Here is a 21,168-nt window from a genome sequence, read left to right as displayed (position 1 = left end):
TTCTCTCTCTTTCACTGAAGAGCCCTCTAAATGTATCATTTTCATTATCAATAAGTCATATGTTGAAATCACCACCTTCCTCTTGGTTGGGGTGCCAGGGCTGGAATATACACACACTCTGGATCTCTATTTCCTTTTTTTTTTTTTTTTTTTTTTTTTTTATTTATTTTTTTTTTTTGGATCTCTATTTCCATCTGCAGCATGTATCTTTTTGTTATTCTGGGAAACTGCACCTTTTTGTCATCAAGACAAAGCTTTCCTTGAATGAGTGTATGTATTACTTCCTTTCCATGTTGGCCATGTCTGACTGGGCTTGTCCCTCTCTTCTCTACCTACCATGGGGAGGATCTTCTTATTCAATCTTCTGAAATTTCTGCCAAATGCCTGCTTTGCCCAGGAACTCTTCATCCATGGATTCACAGTATTTTAGTCCGCAATGCTCCTGATCATGTCGCTTGCCTGTTTCCTAGCCATCCACAACCCTCTGAGATACAGCTTCTTTCTGACTATTGTCAGAGTTGCCAAAATAGGAATGATCTTCTTTTTCAGAGTTTCCTCCTGGTTCTTCCCTTCCCTTTCACTTTGAGAAGTTTGAAATGTTGTAATAAAAACCAATTATCCAGGCAGCCTGGGTGGCTCAGCGGTTTAGTGCCACTTTCAGCCCAGGGTGTGATCCTGGAGACCCAGGATTGAGTCCCATGTCAGGCTCCCTGCATGGAGCCTGCTTCTCCCTCTGTCTATATCTCAGCCTCTCTCTGTGTGTCTCTCATGAATCAATAAACAAAATTTTTAAAAAGCAAAAAATAAATCCAATTATCCTATTCCTACTGTCTCCATCAGGATGTCATGAAGTTGGCCTGCTCTGATAACCGAATTGATGTCATCTATGGTGTTTTGAAGCACTCTGCCTTGTGGTAGACTTTATGCTTATTGCTATGTCTTACATCCTGATCCTCAAGACTGTGCTGGGAATTGCATCCTGAAAGGATCAGCTCAAGGTCCTCAATACTTGTGTTTCACATTTCTGTGCAGTGATCATCTTCTACTTGCCCATCATCAACCTTGCCATTGTCCATCACTTTGTCTGACATGTCTCACCTCTCTTCAATATGCTCATGGCAAGTGTTCTTTTACTTGTGCCTCCAATGATGAATCCCATCGTGTACTGTGTGAAAACTAGGCAAATTAGAGTGAGAATTGTAGTAAAATTATGTCAGAAGTAGATACAACAGTGATTTGTATTAGGAAACACAGCAGTCAGTTTAGGGAAAGATTTCCAAGATAAGTTTCAGAAAACCTAATATTTGACACAAAGATGAATCAGTATCGCTTTTTGTAATTATGTAAGATTTATTTCATTAATAAGTGATACTGGGCATGAGTATAGATAGGACTGGTAAAAGAAAATACTTATCTTGGGGTCCCTCCCTTAAGGGATATAAGAAAATCCATTATCAGTTTAAAAATAGATGTCTTATGATGTCATCTATCATAAAATCCAAAAATGCTAATACACAATAATTTTCATGTATATCCTTTCATGTATATATAGAAGTTGATTCCTCATCTCTCAAATGCAATCCATCTGTATTAATTTCTTTCAAGTCTAGACTAAAATGATAACTTAGTCTGTCTTCCTCTCATTACTTTAATTTTATTCATCCTAGTATATATAAGTCACCAGTATCTCTTTAATGAAATTCTATAATAACCTCACAAGTTTCTAAACATCTACTCTTGCTACTTTCTAATTGATTCTTTATTTTAAAGACAAGAGTCATATCTTTAAAATGGAAATTAGGTAATGTAATGTTTTTAAATGTAAAGTTTCTTATTTCTTTGAGAATAGAATTAAAGCAATGAAGTAGATACAAAAAGGCCATACATTGACTGGATCTTCTCCACTTCTCCAATATCATCAAACAGTCATCAAACTCCAGCCCTTTCCATCTTCTGCATATTTGTAGAATTTACAGAGCTCTCTGCTTCTTGTGAGTTATCACATCTGGCCTTCAGTTTTAGAATGTTCTTGGCACCAATTTCTTATAATTCATTTCTATTACCTTTTTTGTTACATTTTGACTGCAGTTCACTGTAGAATACTTCCCTAAACCCTCAGTTCAAAACATGACCTTCTTTTTGAAATCTCTTTTCCAGCTTCTTTTATCTTTTATTCTGTTTATTATTATTATTGACCACAAATGTAATTCTATCTTTTCTTTATACTTTCTGAATAAAGTGTGCTTTCAAAGAAAGGCAAACCATATCCATTTTATTTGTCTCTGTGTACCTAATATGCACCATATTTTCTGATGTGGAGTAAACCTCCAATAAATAATTGCTGTTGAATGAATGTGTAAGTGAGGCCACATTTGGGAAAAGGAAATTACTTGTTGAAGAGTTCAGTAAGACTCCACCCAGATGTGATTAATTGGCTTCAGTTGCATATTATAAGGTAGGTATATCACAGATGCTCAAGAGTGTTAAAAAATAATATAGGGTTATGGAGGAATATTTTGTTTTGGTTGTGAAAAATGACAAAAAGTACAATTTACCTTCTTAACATGACCTCAAAACTCATATCACAGAACAGAGTTTTCATCTTTTCTCATGCCCACTCATTAACTCAAGTCTTATCCACAAATCACAATTCTTGTCTCCTATATTTTTATCCTTAGATAATTCAAGAAACAAAGTCCATAAATGTCAAATACTTAGTGAGTAATAATGAGCCCATCCTTGGAAGGTACCTCAGAATTAATGAAAACTTTTCACAGACATAAACATTGTTTTTGAATCTCTAATATGTGCAACATGTTTTCATATATTTTCTTTGATTCTCATAATAAACTGGCTTTCAATAAAACATTCCTGTTTATTTTTTCAGTTGAAGATATTGAGGCTCTGAGAAATTGATTTCGTGAACTTCACATAAACAGGAAATTAAAAGCTTTAATTCAAACCTTATCATTTATACTTCAAGATAATACTAGCTTGGCTACATTTTAGCTTTCACGTATATTCAAAATTGCACCTGTTTCCAAAATGTATCCTAGAATAGGAAACCGCATCATCAGATCAAGAAGTTTTTCTATTTTTTGAGTATCTTAATCCATCCAAAAGTTTCACAGTGAACCTGTCAGAGCAGCCAGTATAGTATCTGCTTCAAAAATACAATAACAGGGCAGATATAGGATAGACAGTCCCATTCCAAGAAAGATAAATTGAAAAGTAAAGGATCACAGGTCCCAATCCAGAACTTTGTGGATCAAATTCCATTACACTTAAAATCTTGAGTATAATTCTCTTTTGCTTGATGTTCTCTCCCCCAGGTCTGCCAGGGTGAAATCCCTGCCTTTTTAGACCATCTGAGTTTTGGCCTTGCCCCATCAACTCTGAGTATTGGCAGTCTGTTCTACTGGAATCAAACTAGTGATCCTGTCCTTTGAAACCAAAGAGGAAATAGCCTTGTCCCCCAAAACTTTGGCTGTCTGGGCCCATGGTAGTCTTGGTAGCCCAGCTAACCTCTGAACCACCTTTGGGGGTCATTCCTCCCTTTTCTTAAAGGCTAATGAATCTTTGTAGCTTAAAAGCTGTATTGGCCAGTCCTGTGGCCTCTCAAAAATCTGACACCTTTCCTTTATTTCATCTCATTTATGTCTCCATCAGTATAAACTGCCAACATTTCTGCTGGTGTATAATTCTCAAAACTCTATTTGGCTTCCCATACAATTCACAAAGTCATCACAGATTTTTTTCAGATTGCTACCATAGGGGACAGAGACTTCAGTAGAGCTGAGCTCATTTGCATGTCTGTGTTGGGGCACCTGGATGGCTCAGTAAGATAAAGTCTGCCTTTGGTTCATGAAGGTCATGATCCCAGGGTCCTGGGATTGAGCCCTGTGTTGGGCTTCCACCTCAACAGGAAGTCTGCTTCTGCCTGTGCCCCATCCTCCACTTGTGTGCTCTCTCTCTCTCTTTCTCTCTCTCAAAAATAAATAAATAAATAAATAAATAAATAAATAAATAAATAAATAAAATATTTAAAAAAAAAAAAAGAAGGAAAGAAACCTCAGATTGAAAAGCTACTAATATTTGCTATAGGACAGTAGGAAGCTAGTCCAAGAAACTTTCTCCATCAGATTTCCCCTACAAGCCCTGTACACTTTGAACAAATTCTTCTCTTCTTGAAGTCATCAAAACATCTATAGGCTTCTGGCCTTCCACAGAAGTGACCTCTCTTAACTCTTTGAAGGCTGAACTTTGTAAGTTAACTGTCAGGCCAGTTCTTCTCAGAGGGCTTTGTCAGCACTGTCTGTGCTTTAGTTCCTTAATAGTGGTTGATAATACCTGATTATATGAACAATGTTCTCAAGTATGCCATTTCAGGCCATACCCTGGTTGCGTATTTAATTTTTCCAATTATTACTTGCTAAAAAGGAGAGCAAGCTTTTATTGCACCTATAGAAATAACTGCATTGCTGTGAAAAGCAAGGATACTCAACATGAATTTTTGAACTTGGAGAACTCAGAAACAGACATTTCAAAAGGTTTTACTTCAGTTTACAAAAGCAGAGTCTGCTAGATCATTATGGAATGCAGATAGTTTAAGAAGAAAAATGGGCCTTTTATATATCCACAAGATAGAACATTTTTAAAAATCATAATATTTAAAACAAACACAATAAAATGTATCTCATCAGTGCAACCAGAGTTGTTTAATTCCTCTGCTAGATCCAGGATTAGTACTCTGCTGAAGCTATCCATCTCTCAACTATGAAGAGTCCTAGCTATCATGACTCAGTCCACTGCCAGGGACTGATAGTTATCTTAGAATCTGTTTGTGAAATGTGGACTACTACTACAGTCTTTTTCCATGGGCTCTGAGACCATTTTACCTTGTTGAAGACCCAAAACTCTGGCCTTTCGAAGATTCCAGAGGTTTCAGATAAGCATCAGAAAAACAAAACAAAATAAAAACTACCTGTATTTTTAAAATAGTTAGGATAGTTAAAATTATCCTAAAATGACTATAATTAATCTCTTTCTAATAATTTTCATATGTCAAATTTCCAAGGAGAGTTGGTAACAAGAACAATGCATGTGACAAGAAAATTTTATTTAATTCTCTGGTATGCAAAACAAGATAATGAAGTCATTATGAAAAATAAAGTTCTTTTTGTTTTCTGAAAAATAAAGTTCTTGATAACCATCTCTAAGACTAACGATAAAGCTTATTTTCAAGGAAGGTGAATGTTACATTTGTGCATAAAAAATAGTAAGTAGAAAGTTTCCTGAGGGAAGTCCCTTGACTCACATTAGTCATGAGAAGGAATGTATATAATGTAACAAGCAAATATCAAGACTGCACTGAGAACATCAACTAAAGAGATTCCATGAGTCTAGAATAAGACCTAGACATCTGGATTTTTATAGAACTCCATGGTGAAGTTTATCTGTATCCCCATTTAAAAACTCTTGACCTTGGGGATCCCTGGGTGGCGCAGCGGTTTGGTGCCTGCCTTTGGCCCAGGGCGCGATCCTGCAGACCCGGGATCGAATCCCACGTCGGGCTCCCAGTGCATGGAGCCTGCTTCTCCCTCTGCCTATGTCTCTGCCTCTCTCTCTCTCTCTGTGACTATCATAGATAAAAAAAAAAAAAATAAAAAAAAAATAAAAAAAAAAAAGAATAAAAACTCTTGACCTTGAAGATGCTCAATGAAAATTAAAATTTCAAAATTCTCTCAACTTGTAGAAGAAAAATCCTGTAACTTTCAGGAAGTGAATCTAGTGGAGGAGGCAGACACAGAAAGGCATAGTTACACAATCTGAAACTGCTCTGTTATTCACATGGTGCTCTGGGATCATAGGTGAGGTGAGGATAATTATGCCAGAGAGAACAGAGGAGACTTCAGAGTGTTCTCTACAAATGGCTTATTCTTATGCTCTCCTGGTCTCTGGTCCCCTCTGAGGTTTCACCTACAGGGAATTTCCTTTTTTCTTCTGAGTACATCCTGTTAAGCTGGACTCTGCAGAGGTTTCTGGGCCACTGGGAAAACAAGGAGGGCTAGATTCTATAGGTCAGGATAAATCAGTGTGCCTATACATCAGCAAAACTCTAGTAACTATGTGCCATCTCTTGTTCCTCTTTATTCTGATGTATGGTACAACGAGACTCCTACCCACTTGCTGGTAAGTTTCCTGCTATTCACAGGCATCATTCCCTTTTTATCAATTTAGGAAAGCCATGACCTTATTATCTGAGTCAGTGTGGTTCCCCAGTGCTTAGCATGAATGCCAGTAGTCCAACTTTCTAAAAAGTTCAACAATGAGTGTAAACGCACAGGTGGAAATTCATAGTCCTGCCAACAATAGGAATCAAATTCAAATTCAAAGAAAAGAATATCGATCTGGATCTTGAGTGATGTGGTTTACTGTTGTCATAGTATAAGTTATTTCTGAGTGTGAGTATGTTAGAATCTACTGAGCATTAGAGAAAAAATGGTGGCCACTGACAGTCTTTCTCCATACCCTGTCCTAACCCTGCATGCTTCTGGTTAGATTTAAGCCCTTTCTTTACATTTCCCTCTTGATAAACAAGAAAGCAACCTTATGCTTCTAACAAAAATGGTACCTATTTCTCCCATTCCTCACCTACCTCCCTTCTTTTTTTTTTTTTTCTACCTCCCTTCTGTAACCATTGGTTTGTTCTGTATAGTTGAGTCTGTTTTCTGGTTTGCCTCTCTTTCTTTTTCCCTATGCTTCTTTGTTTTCTTAAATTCCACCTCTAAGTGAAATCATAAGATATTTCTCTTTCTCCAATTTATTTCATTCTTTCTTATGGCTGAGTAATATTCAATTATATATATAAACATATATAATTTATTATATATATATTTTGCATATATATTTTTCACATCTTCTTTATCCATTCATCAATTTGACATTAATGGTGAGTGCCTTCCAAGTTTCATGTAATAACTATTCAATCGACTTCTTATACGTTTTAAAATTTTTTCCTTATTGTTAATTGCACCCTGAAATTCCCCCGTATTGTCTGTTAAGCATCCTGTTATTCCCTGTTTTATTTCAAAGCTTTATTACCATTGGATTCAAATTATCATTAAACTGTTATCAGCAATCTAAAGAGACATATCAAACTAAGCAAGAACTTCAGCTCAAGGAAAGCAACTCAGGAGCTCAAGAAATGTGATCACAGAAGTAACAGCTCAGAAACATACCATGATTACATTGCAGTTTATCAGTTGTGAATCTACAAGAGAAATATACAAGAGATGGAATGATACAGACAAAAAGATGCCAGGAAAAAAAATGGAGAAAGGGATTGTGAGAGTCTATATTTAGAAAAGAGTTGTAACAGTAGAAAAGCTTAGCACTGATTATATACAAAAAGCATCTGTAATATTCTTACATGTATGAAGGAACAAGAAGGCAAGATAAAAGAACAAGTCAAGGTAATGTGACATTGCTGGATACCTCTTTGTGTAAGAATATTAGTTCTCTAATGGTTGTGTATTGTTGTGAATGCAAAACATTTAAATTTTATACTTATTTTAACAATTTGGAATATATATGGTTTGTTAAAATAATGTGAATAATTTTCTCCAACATAATTGCTTTTCTGTTGTCAGAAGAGAACAATAGCCAGATAGCTATTATGATAAAATATGCAATTCTTAATATACTCCTCATATTTTCCACTTGTAAACTAACATTGACTGCCTTGAGATTGATTATTCCTTCAAGAATACAAGCCTGAAAACAAGCCAATGTTTGGAGACCAGAATTTGTGCCAGTAGAGAGACCATCAATCATGTGCCAGTGATTATTATTTCCCTTATTTCTGTTCTACATTTCTTTAGCCTCTTTGTGACAAAGACAGATTGTCCAACAAATATCTAGTGAGAACCATATGTATCACAGGATCAAGTGATAATAAGATAAATATAAACAATGCTCTGTGCTCTGTGCTCAAAAAAAGCAGTGAAGTTGGAGGAACAAATGCCAAACAAATAAACCATAATTAGTAAGAAACATGCAAAGTTACTGAAGAGGTTCTAGACCAAACCATCTATCATCTTGCAGTGGAAGGCAGGGGAGAGTTCTAGATGATGCCTAACTGAGGAGATAAGCAAAGATAGACATTGAAAAAAAAACATATCCTATGGGGCATTTGTAGCATTTGCAAAGGCAAGATATTTGAAACATCATTATATTCTGAAAATTTAGAAAAAAAAAAAAAAGGCCTGAACATAAAGAGGCACTGAAGAGAGAGGAGGTTGGCAATTAACTTTCGTCTCTGGTCAGGATTACATTAGGATTACTATGATAGGTGATCGCTCATATTTTCTCCATTTTTTGTTCAGTACATAGAAAAAACATACATTACTCTCCTAAAAGAACTTAATGGTTTGTTTTGTAGAAAGCAAACTTCCTCTTGATCTGATACTATTATGCCCTTACCATATCAGAAAGAGTATTCCACAATTCTATGACATTTAAATTCTCAATTTGTGGCCTCATTTCTTAGATTCCACATATGAGGGGAATCATGTATTTCTATCTCTCTGATTTACTTCACTTAGCATACTACTCTTTTTTTTTAAGCATACTACTCTTTATCTCTATCCATGTCTTTGCAAATGACAAGATTACATTCTTTTCTATAGCTGAGTAATATTCCATACACACACACACACACACACACACACACACACACATACGCACCCTGCATCTTCCTTATCCATTCACCACTTGATGGACACTTGGGCTGTTTCCATAATTTGGCTATTGTAGATAGTGCTGCTATAGACATTGCTGGTGTGTATATCTCTTTGAATTAGTTTTTTTGTATCCTTTGGGTATATACCTTGTAGTACATTTGCTGGATCATAAGGTAGTTCTATTTTTAACCCTTTGGTGAACCTCTGCATTGTTTTCCAGGGTGGTCACACCATTTTACATTCCCATCAACGGTGCAGGAGGGTTCCCCTTTCTGCATCCTCACCAGCATCTGTTGTTTACTGTGGTGTTGATTTTCACCATTCTGACAGAAGTGAGGTGGTATCTCATTGTAGCTTTGATATGTATTTTCCTGATGATGGCCGCTGATGATCTTTTCATGTGTCTTTTGGCCATCTATGTATATCCTCTAAATGTCCATTCATGTCATGTCTTCTGCTCATTTTTAATTAAATTATTTGACGATAGTTAATACACTTAAAGTTTCAAAATTTCTGAAAAGCTGGGCTTCCAGAAGAAAATTCAGCTGCAGCATCTGTTGTGAGTAGAGTACCGATCTCTAAATCAAGGAAGGTAGAGAAATATATAGCAGCAGAGCAAGAGACTAGGTGAAAGGCAGTAAAACAGAAGAAAGATAGAAAAGAACATGATTAAGGGAGAAAGCACAGAGAGAAAGCCATGTGAAACAATGGTTATATCCAAGACAGTGAAATCTGAGAGAAAGGGGCAAGCCCTGCAAAGAGTTGGAAGCAGACAGGAGTAAAAAAAAAAAAAAAAGAAAAGAAAAGAAAATGGGTAAAGGAAGTGAAAATAGATGACAGAGTAGGAGTCCTCAATTCACCCAGCCCCACCAACTGACCTAGATAACTTTCAAAATATCCTGAACACCTACGAATTCGACCTGAGATTTAAAGAGAGAACAGCCGGAACATTACAGAGAGAAGGGTTTTCGCTTCTAACAAGGTAGGAAGGCGGAAAAAAATAAAATAAAAGGAATCCAGTGGGGGAGGGGCCCCGCAAGGATCCAGGCTAAGGCCCAGTGGCCAGAGCCTCTGGGAGAGGAAAGCCCAGACCCTGAGAAGCAGGAACTTAAAAAAATCCCCATCAGATTCTTCCCGGACAGAAAGGCGCTCGCAGGGAAACCGGGCAGAGCCGCAGGAGGGGCAGTGGAGCCCCCAGGTTCCCGGGGTCACTAACAGAGGAAGTGGCCCCGGGGGAGAGGGCGCCACAGACCACCTGCACCCCAGGCGGGGCCTTGGGAGAAGCAGGTGGTTCGGGGGGGGGGGCCCGGGCGGAGGGGGCTGCGCCCTGCTGCCTTCGGGAGTCCCCCCCGCCCCCCGGGAGTGCGATTCCAGCAGCACAGGCTCCTATTCTGGGGCACCAGGACACAGCCCAGGATCCGGCGCTCCCCCTGGGATAGGCGGAGGCGGGGAGGGCAGAGGACAGCAAAGACTCTCCTACTGCTGGGCACCCCCAAGCTGTGCAGATCAGCACCCCCGCCCCCAGAGCATCCAGGCCAGATGTTGCAGGTGCTTACTGGGGGAGCTGACTCTAGAGCTGGAGACCTGACCACCGCCAGTGGTGGTGTTTCTCCTGGTGTCACCCTGTGCCTGGGAGAGGCGTGGCTGCCAGGGGACAGAGGCCTCACAAGATAAACAGCTCCCACTGAGCCAGGCCCCCGGCGGGGGGGCGGCAGCTCCCCCAGGTGCACAAACCTGAGAATCAGCACAGCAGGCCCCTTCCCCAGAAGACCACCTGGAAGGACAGGGGAAGAGCCAGTTCTTGGTCCAGCAGCGCTGGAAAGCTCCAGGGGAAATCGAGGGATTTACAGTATATAGAACCAGAGAGTACCCCTCCTATTTTTTTTTCTTCTTTCTTTTTCCAGTACAACTCGTTTTTATATCAGACTGTTAATTTCCTTTTTTTTTCTCTTTACCCATCTTAACTGCAATATTTTACCACCTCTTCATTTTTGTTTCTTGCTTTTTGACTTTCATATTTCTACAATTACAGGTCCTAGATATATTTTCCACTTCTAGATTCCCTTCAACATACTCAACTTAATTATGGGAGATATACAAGATACTTTTTTTGGTTTGTTTGTTTTGTGTTTTCTTGTTTTCTCAGCCTCATTTTGTTCTACAATGGTGGAAGTTAATACCTTCTAAAACATGAACAGAATGCACCCAGAACCAAGTGGTATACCATGCTGGTTCATTCTGTGAGATGCTTCATTCCCAATATGCCTCCCTCTTTTAGCTCATTTATGTTTTGGGGGTCAATGTTGGGGCCTTTCACAAATATTCTGGTTTATATAAATTTGGGACTGAGAAAAACAAAAGACCATGAGGAAAGGTTAAGGGAAATAAATGATAGCCTCAGAAGGAAAAATGTACATATAATTGGGGTTCCATATGGCGCCAAGAGGGAGAGAGGACCAGAAAGCATATTAGAACAAATCATAGCTGAGAACTTCCCTAACTTGAGGACGGAAGCAGCCATTCAGATCCAGGAGATAGAGAGCCCCCCACCCCCCCAAATAAATAAAAACAGTTCAACATCTCGATTTTATTTTCTTTATTTATTTTTTGGAAGGGGAGTAAAATTTAGTGTATTTATTTATTTAATTTTTAATTGGAGTTCAGTTTGCCAACATAGTGCATATTATCCAGTGCTCATCCCATCAAGTGCCTCGATTTTAATAGTGAAACTTGCAAATTCCAAAGATAAAAAGAAAATCCTTAAAGCAGCAAGAGACAAGAGATCCGTAATGTATATGGGGAGAAATATTAGATTAACAGCAGACCTTTCCACAGAGACGTGACAGGCCAGAAAGGGCTGGCAGGATATATTCAGGGTCCTAAATGAGAAGAACATGCAGCCAAGAATACTTTACCCAGCAAGGCTCTCATTCAGAATAGAAGGAGAGATCAAGAGCTTCCAAGACAGGCAGAAATTGAAAGAATATGTGACCACCAAACCAGCTCTGCAAGAAATATTAAGAGGGACCCTGTAAAAGAAAGAGGAAGCCCAAAGAAATAATCCACAAAATCAGGGACTGAATAGGTATTGCAATGACACTAAATTCATATTTTTCAATAGTAACTCTGAACATGAATGAGCTAAATGATCCCATCAGAAGACACAGGGCTTCAGACTGGATAAAAAACAAGACCTATCTATTTCCTGTCTACAAGAGACTCATTTCAGACCTAAGGATATCTACAGGCTGAAAATGAAAGGTTGGAGAACCATTTACCATTCAAATGGTCCTCAGAAGAAAGCTGGGGTACCAAACCTCAAATCAAATAAATTAAAGTTTATCCCAAAGACTTTAGTAATAAATGAAGCGGGATACTATATCATGCTTCGGAGGTCTATCCAACAAGAGGGCCAGATAATAATGAATATTTATGCCCCTGATGTGGGAGCAGCCAAGTATCAATAAATAACCAAAGGAAAGACATACTTAGATAATAATACACTAATAGTAGGGGTCTTCAACAAGGCACTTTCTCCAAATGACAGATCTTCTAAGCACAACATCTCCAAAGAAACGAGAGCTTTAAATGATACACTGGACCAGATGGATTTCACAGATACATATAGAACTTTGCATCCTAACAAAACTGAATACACATTCTTCTCAAGTGCACATGGAACTTTCTCCAGAATAGACCACAAACTGAGTCACAAATCAGGTCTCAACAGATACCAAAAGATTGGGATTGTCCCCTGCATATTTTCACCATTATGCTTTGAAACCTGAACTCAATCACAAGAAGAAATTTGGAAGAAACTCAAACATGTGGAGGTTAAAGACCATCCTGCTAAAAGAGGAAACAGTCAACCAATAAATTAGAGAAGAATTAAAAAGATTCATGGAAACTAATGAGAATGAAGATACAACCATTCAAAAATCTTTGGGATACAGCAAAAGCAGTCCTGAGGGGGAAATATATCGCAAAACAAGCATCCATCCAAAAACTGGAAAGAACTCAAATACACAAGCTAACCTTGCACCTAAAGGAGCTGGAGAAAAAACAGCAAATAGATCCTACACCCAGCAGAAGAAGAGAGTTAATAAAGATTCGAGCAGAACTCAGTGGAATTGAGACCAGAGGAACTGTAGAACAGATCAACAAAACCAAGAGTTGGTTCTTTGAAAGAATTAATAAGATAGATAACCATTAGCCAGCCTTATTAAAAAGAAGAGAGAGAAGACTCAAATTAATAAAATCATGAATGAGAAAGGAGAGATCACTACCAAACCAAAGAAATGCAAACGATTTTAAAAACATATTATGAACAGCTATATGCCAATAAATTAGGCCATCTAGAAAAAATGGACACATTTCTGGAAAGCCACAAACTACCAAAACTGGAACAGGAAGAAATGGAAAACCTGAACAGGCCAATAATCAGGAAGGAAATTGAAGCAGTCATCAAAAACCTCCCAAGACACAAAATTCCAGGGCCAGATGACTTCCCAGGGGAATTCTATCAAATGTTTAAAGAAGAAACCATACCTATTCTACTAAAGCTGTTCCAAAAGATAGAAAGGGACAGAATACTTCCAAATTTGTTTTATGAGGCCAGCATCACCTTAATTCCAAAACCAGACAAAGACCGACCAAAGGGAGAATTATAGACTAATATCCTTGATGAACACAGATGCAAAAATTCTCACCAAGATACTAGCCAATAGGATCCAATAGTAGATTAAGAAGATTATTCACCATGACCAAGTGGGATTTATCCCAGGGATGCAAGGCTGGTTCAACACTCGTAAAACAATCAATGTGATTCATCATATCAACAAGAGAAAAAACAAGAACCATATGATCCTCTCAACAGATGCAGAGAAAGCATTTGACAAAATGCAGCATCCATTCCTGATCAAAACTCTTCAGAGTATATGGATAGAGCGAACATTCCTCAGCATCTTGAAAGCCATCTACAAAAAGCCCACAGCAAATATCCTTCTCAATGGAGAAACACTGGGAGCCTTTCCCCTAAGATCAGGAACAAGACAGGGATGTCCACTCTCACCACTGCTATTTAACATCATACTGAAGTCCTGGTCTTGGCAACCAGGCAACAAAAAGAAATCAAAGGCATTCAGATTGGCAAAGAAAATTTGAAACTCTCCTTCTTTGCAGATGACATGATACTGTACTAATACAATCCAAAAGCCTCCACCCCAAGATTGTTAGAACTCATACAGCAATTCGGTAGTGTGGCAGGATACAAAATCAGTGCCCAGATATCAGTGGCATTTCTATACACTAACAATGAGACTGAAGAAAGAGAAATTGAGGAATCAATCCCTTTTACAATTGCCCCAAAAGCATAAGATACCGAGGAATAAACCTAACCAAAGAGGTAAAGGATCTATACCATAAAAACTACAGAATACTTCTGAAAGAAATTGAGGAAGATACAAAGAGATGGAAAAAGATTCCATGCTCATGGATTGGAAAATTAATATTGTAAAAATGTCAATGCTACCCAGGGCAGTTTACACATTCAATGCAATCTCTATAAAAATACCATGGACTTTCTTCAGACAGTTGGAACAAATAATCTTAAGATGTGTGGGGAATCAGAAAAGACCCTGAATAGCCAGGGGAATATTGAAAAAGAAAACCAGACCCAGCGGGATCATAATGCCAGATTTCAAGTCATACTATAAAGCTGTGATCATCAAGACAGTGTGTTACTGGCAGAAAAACAGACACATAGATCAATGGAACAGAATAGAGAACCCAGAAATGGTCCCTCAACATTATGATCAACTAATATTCAACAAGCAGGAAAGACTATCCACTGAAACAAGGACAGCCTCTCAATAAATGATGCTGGAAAATTGGATAGCCATGTGCAGTAGAATGAAACTAGACCACTCTCTTTCACCATACACAAAGATAAACTCAAAATGGATGAAAGATCTAAATGTGAGACAAGAATCCATCAAAATCCTAGAGGAGAACATAGGCAACACCCTTTTGGAACTTGGCCATAGCAACTTCTTGCAAGATACATCCATGAAGGCAAGGAAAACAAAAGCAAAAATAAACTATTGGGACTTCACCAAGATAAAAAGCTTCTGCACAGCAAAACAAATAGTCCACAAAACTAAAAGACAACCTACAGAATAGAAGATATTTGCAAATGACCTATCAGATAAAGGGCTACTTTCCAAGATCTATAAAGAACTTATTAAACTCAACAGCAAAGAAACAAACAATCCAGTCATGATATGGGAAAAAGACATGAACAGAAATCTCACAGAGGAAGACATAGACATGGCCAACAAGCACATGAGAAAATGCTCCGCATCCCTTGCCATCCGGGAAATACAAATCAAAACTACAGTGAGATACCACCTCACACCAGTGAGAATGGTGAAAAGTAACAAGGCAGGAAACAACAAATCTTGGAGATGATGTGGAGAAAGGCGAACCCTCTTGCACTGTTGGTGGGAATGTGAACTGGTGCAGCCACTCTGGAAAACGGTGTGGAGTTTCCTCAAAGAGTTAAAAATAATGCTACCCTATAACCCAGCCATTGCACTACTGGGGATTTACCCCAAAGATACAGATGCAGTGATCGCCGAGACACCTGCATCCCGATGTTTCTAGCAGCAATGTCCACAATAGCCAAACTGTGGAAGAAGCCTCGGTGTCCATCGAGAAATGAATGGATAAAGAAGATGTGGTCTATGTATACAATGGAATATTACTGAGCCATTAGAAACGACAAATACCGACCATTTACTTCAACATGGATAGAACTGGAGGATATTATGCTGAGTGAAGTAAGTCAGTCAGAGGACAAACATTATATGGTCTCATTCATATGGGGAATATAAAAATTAGTGAAAGGGATTATATGGTAAAGGAGAGGAATTGAGTGGGAAAAATCAGAGAGGGTGACAGAACATGAGAGACTCCTAATTCTGGGAAACGAACAAGAAGTGTTGCAAGGGGAGGTGGGCGGGGTGATGGGGTGACTGGGTGTCAGGCACTGGGTGGGGGGCACTTTTGGGATGAACACTGGTTGTGATACTATATGTTGGCAAACTGAACTCCAATAAAAAAATATACAAAAAAAGGAAGTGAAAATAGAATGAAGCCTCAATAGGAGAGAAACTAGGACAAAGACTATGAAATGGGAATCAAAGTAGTCAAAATATACACATATACAAAGGAATTTATTTATTTATTTATTTTAAAAAGATTTTATTTATTTATTCATGAGAGAAAGAGAAAGAGGTGGAGACAGAAGTAGAAGGAGAAACAGGCTCCCTTGTGAGGAGCCTAATGTGGGATTCAGTCCTAGGACCTAGGATCATGACCTGAGCCAAAGGCAGATGCTCAACCAGTGTACCACCCAGGTGCCCCATGTAAGCATTTCTTAAATAAAATGATTATCAGGGACTTCAGAAAAAAAAAGGATGGGATGTTTTCAATCATGAAGGAGGGAAACTGGAGCTCATAGTTTGCAGCAATATTGAAAACATGAGCTCAGCTCTGCATACTCCTCCAATATGCTGAGAACCATGAGACTGCGTTTATAGATGTAGGGAGGAATTTAAAGGCGATCCTTCAATGTTCTTACCAAAAATTCTGGTAAGGTTCTGTTTCAGGTCCTGAGTGATATATGATTGCTTATTAGATTGCACAGCATGCACAGAGGATGGTTGCTTGGCAATTATGACAGAAAAACCTTAGGGGTGGGGCTGTGGGTAGGGGAGTTATTTGTGCTTGGTCAGGATAGAACATAGGAGGTTAACAGATGAGCAGCTTCCTCTGATACCGAGTCACCGGAAAAGATTTCAGATTAGACTGGTGAGTGAAACATCCAGAAAAGTCAAAGACATGCCAGTCCCTTAGGAAACAGGGCAGGAACACATGGATCAGGAATGCTGGACTTGGGAACTTGAGAAATGTATTTATAATTTTCCCTGGAGGCCCTGGTTCTGTGTTCCTTCTGGACCTCTCAGTTATTTTGTGGGACAAGGCATACTTCAGAATATAAGGGTGTTAAACTTGGGCCCCCAGATTCCAAACCCTGAAATAAATTAAATATTCAGTTTCCTCTACCAGGAAAGAAGTCTACACACATCAGTGCAGGCAGCTGAAAACTTAAAAAAAAAAAAAAAAAAAAAAAAAAAGGCAAAATCTTTGCAGGGAAGTTCTCACCCTGGTTTGGGCAAACAGCAGGGATAGATTTTAAGAGGTTGGAGATTTAGGCATTGTTGAGAAGAAGTGTAATATCTTCGTATTTTCTGTAGATTTTGAAGAAAAGAATTTGAAAAGTGATAAAAAAAAGGTTAGAATTTAGTAATTATAAACATCTAATAATATAGTTCTTTCTACTATATTCTTCCTTGTACATACATACACATATAGCATCTTGACAGATGGAAAGAAAAAGTTTATACGTCAAACCAAAGAAAGCATTAAAGAAAATATTATTTAATACTTACTAATTGCTGGAAAATCAGGATGCTTTTGGAAGAAACAGATAAATAAAAGATTTGTTTGATTTACTGCCTAAACCTGAATAAAAGATTTGTTTGATTTACTGCCTAAACCTGAATTTTAAAGCAAAATGGCCAGGGAGTAAGAAAATTATAAGAAACTATTACCAGAAATTATCTTTTCTTCAAAAATCCACAGAAAATACGAGGATATTACATTTCTCCTTCTCAACAATGCCTAAATCTCCAACCTCTTAAAATCTATCCCTGCTGTTTGCCAAACCAGGGTGAGAACTTCCCTGTAAAGATTTTTTTTTTTTTTAAGCTTTCAGTTGCCTGCACTGATGTGTGTGGACTTCTTTCCTGGTCAATTGAGGGACTCAGTGGTTGAGCATCTGCCTTCAGCTCAGGGTGTTATCCTGGAATCTGGGATTGAGTCCTGCATGGGGCTTCTTGTACGGAGCCTGCTTCTCCCTCTGTCTGTGTCTCTGCCTTTCTCCCTCTCTCTCTCATGAACAAATAAATAAAATCTTAAAAAAAATAAAAATGGGTTAATTAATCATTATGTTTTTATAATTTAGTAAACAAATATAATTGACATATAAAAAGCCTAAGAAGACAATTCATAGAAGAATGCAAATAAATAATCATTAATGTAAAAGAATGATCTAACTGGTAAATAAATGAAAATCGCTTTTTTTTTTTTTTGAAAAAGGGGCTAAAAATAATAGTAGTATCTGGAGATAATTCCATACATAATTTAGACATGTGCTGATGGTAGGAAGACTCATGAATTTCTGCCCATTCTACTTATCAGTTGTATGACCTTGGACAAATACGTAGATACTCCTGTGTTTCATTATTTTGCTTTAATATGGTTACTACAATAACTAAACAAGATAAGGTATAGATACTTAACAGAGGAACCAGTGCCATATTATTCAAGAAATGATAGTTTAATTTTAAATGTTATTTTTAAATTAGCATTGGGCAATATATATCAGTATATGTTGGTTATTAGTATATATTAAATGTTATATTATTTGATTCAACATACCCTTTTCTGAAAATCTATGCTGAGGAAAACCTTAAGATATGATAAAAAAATGATTTACATGAAGATAGTCATACAATGTTAGGTGCAAAAATAGTGGCCTGGAAAATTAACAAAGAATATAGGGATGCTACATTAAATAAAATGAAAAAATAATACAATAATATCTATACAAAGCGATAAACAACTACATAAACAAATGAACATACATTGGTAAATAATATAGAAGTCAAAATAATGAATCTAAAGCAGCATATGCTCTCTGATTATTTCAATTGGGTAAAGTCTTGGAATATCAAAGAATTTATATTTTGTATACACAATTTAAATTTATCTGAGAGTAATAAAAATTCATTTGGAGATTGGTATGTTTGTCTAAGTCAGATAACAGACAGAAAAGTGTAACAAATTATCATCATCAAGAATTAGGAAAGACGAATAAAGTAGAGCTGTAAAAAATTCTGACTTAAAATTTAACCCTACAGTTATTAATATTAAATAAAAGACAAGTGTAGAAGAAGGTCTTTGGTGCATGCTTTGGAACCACATATGCAGGACTACTCAGGTTCCTGGAAAAATAAGTAAATGAATTAGAAATTAAAAATTGTATAATGTGTAGATAAAAAAACTAATCAGTTAAATCATTTGATTTATCTGAGAAAGGTGTTCACATAAATGAACAACTTTTTTTAAAACTGAAAAGCATTATGAAATAAAGAGTGATAAAGAAATATATTATATAGCATTATTCTTATTAGTAGAATACACCACTAATATTTTGTCTTTTGCTATTTTAATGAATGCAAACATATATTTAAGGAGATTTCAGATGTTCATTTCTTACCTCTTCCCTGAATTTTCTTTTCTCTTGAAGATTTAACAAAGTAGTCATGGCTTCTACTGCAACTGGAGTGTCCATGCTTTGCAAAATTTTTAAAAGCTAGAAGGTATTAAAAATGTTAAGATTATACATAATGACCTTTTCCTTTCTGTGTTGCATTTTCATAGAACATATATGTTAATTTTTAGAAAAACAGAATAATATATTAAAACAATGAGATTAAAGATGTCAGGGTACCCTTGAAGAATGAAAATAAGATTGAGAAATGATCCACAGGCTAATTTGAAGATCAGTGCAGCTCCCCTATTTTCACTTAGATTTTGTTGTATTAATGTACCAATTTATCTAAAAGTTTACATTTCTCTATTTTGCATTTATATTAAAATTTTCAAGGTTGTGATGTATACCTGATAGCATCCTAATGTCACAGTTGAGACCAGATTTCATATTTTGTAAACTGTTTCTGAACTGATGACTCAGATGCCTGGGATGTCTTTCTTCATACTATATTTGTGTAAGTCATTTAAAGAACACTAAAGATTGATTTTACATGAATACAGTAGAATTTACTCACCGATCTGAATAGCCTGGGACTTTGTCAGCATTTCTCACATCCAAAGGGCTTCTGAAGCAACACCATGGTGGTCTGGAATAACAGTGATGCTACAGAACCCATCTTTCCCTTAGAAGGTTTCCATGGGCTGAAGTCTATTCATGCTCTCAATTCCATTTTGTCTTGCATACTTGGTAGCATTTATAGGCAACATCATCATCATCTCTGTTATCTGGAATGAGTCTTCACTCTACCAGCCCAGGTATTATCTGCTGTCCATCCTGGCAATAACTGACCTGGGCATGTCCATGTCTATACTCCCTACAATATTGGCTATGTTATGGTGGGAAGCCCAGGAAATCAGAGGAGGAGCTTGTTTTGCTCAGCTTTTCTTCATCCACACCTTCATGTTCTTGGAGTCTTCAGTGCTGCTGGCCATGGCCTTTGACTGATTCATTGCTATATGTCATCCACTTCTCCTCAGAAGACCTGGCCCCTGAGTGCAGCCTACAGCCCCTGTCCTATCTCTGTACTTCCCCGGGACAACCAGTCATTTCTTTTTATGTGTGGGTTTTGTTTGTATAAATCATATTTTACATGTAGACCGATCTGTGAGGTCCTTATGAGGAGCTCTGTTTTGAACATGAAATTCTGTAATGATCATCAACGATAAAGAAATCCTTAGATGTGGTTAAAAAAAAAAAAACTGAGGATGCACTACTGAAGCATCCTCACCAATGATGGTAATATTGGCTTGGGCTGCTTGCTACAAAGTACAGGAGTTGTGATGCCCACCCCTATACTATTGAGGTGCTACCATCACTGTCGTGCTAATGTCCTCAGCCACCCCTTTTGCTTGCATCAAGATATTCTGAAATTATCCTGCTATGATGCCAGTGTCAACAACATCTATGGATTGTGTGTAGTCATTATCACACTGGGCACAGACTCATTCCTCATCCTCCTCTCCTATGTCCTAATTTTCCATGCTGCACTAGGCATTGCATCTAATGACAAGCAACTAAAGGCACTCAACACTTGTTTATTTCATGTATGTGTGGTGCTTATCTGCTCTGTACCTCTAATAGGGGTATGCATGGTCCATCACTTTGGGAAGCACCTGCTTCCCATAGTCCACATTCTCATGGCTGACATTTGCCTGCTTCTCCCACCAGTACTTAATCCCATTATCTGCAGGTCAGGACCAAACAGATGCATTTTGGGATTTTCCACATGTTTAGGCAAAGTCAGAGTCTTTAGAAAATACCTGGCATTAATTTGGAGAAAATTTTCTTCATCAGATTCTTAACTGTACAACTTCCTAGATATGTGATTTTGGAGAATTCCCCAACTCTCTCATTTCTAAGTTTCTTCTTTGTAAATTTGAAATTTATCATTGCTCCAATGATCTCCCTGCATTTTATGAAGATCATCACAAATAATACATTTTGAGGATTTTAATATAACAA

General features: G+C 37.5%; 2 pseudogenes; both read left to right on the top strand.

The window, feature by feature from the left end:
* The first annotated feature begins 201 nt into the window (after positions 1–201).
* LOC144295164 (olfactory receptor 51A4-like) lies at positions 202–3,449 on the top strand (annotated as a pseudogene).
* A 16,335-nt stretch (positions 3,450–19,784) lies between these two features.
* Positions 19,785–20,959, top strand: LOC144295163 (olfactory receptor 51L1-like; annotated as a pseudogene).
* Positions 20,960–21,168: the final 209 nt, after the last annotated feature.

The sequence above is a fragment of the Canis aureus genome, chromosome 23, assembly GCF_053574225.1.
Source record: "Canis aureus isolate CA01 chromosome 23, VMU_Caureus_v.1.0, whole genome shotgun sequence".
Taxonomy (NCBI): Eukaryota; Metazoa; Chordata; class Mammalia; order Carnivora; family Canidae; genus Canis; species Canis aureus.
The sequence above is the reverse complement of the archived record's forward strand: the minus strand, read 5'-3'. Positions and strand labels throughout refer to the sequence as shown.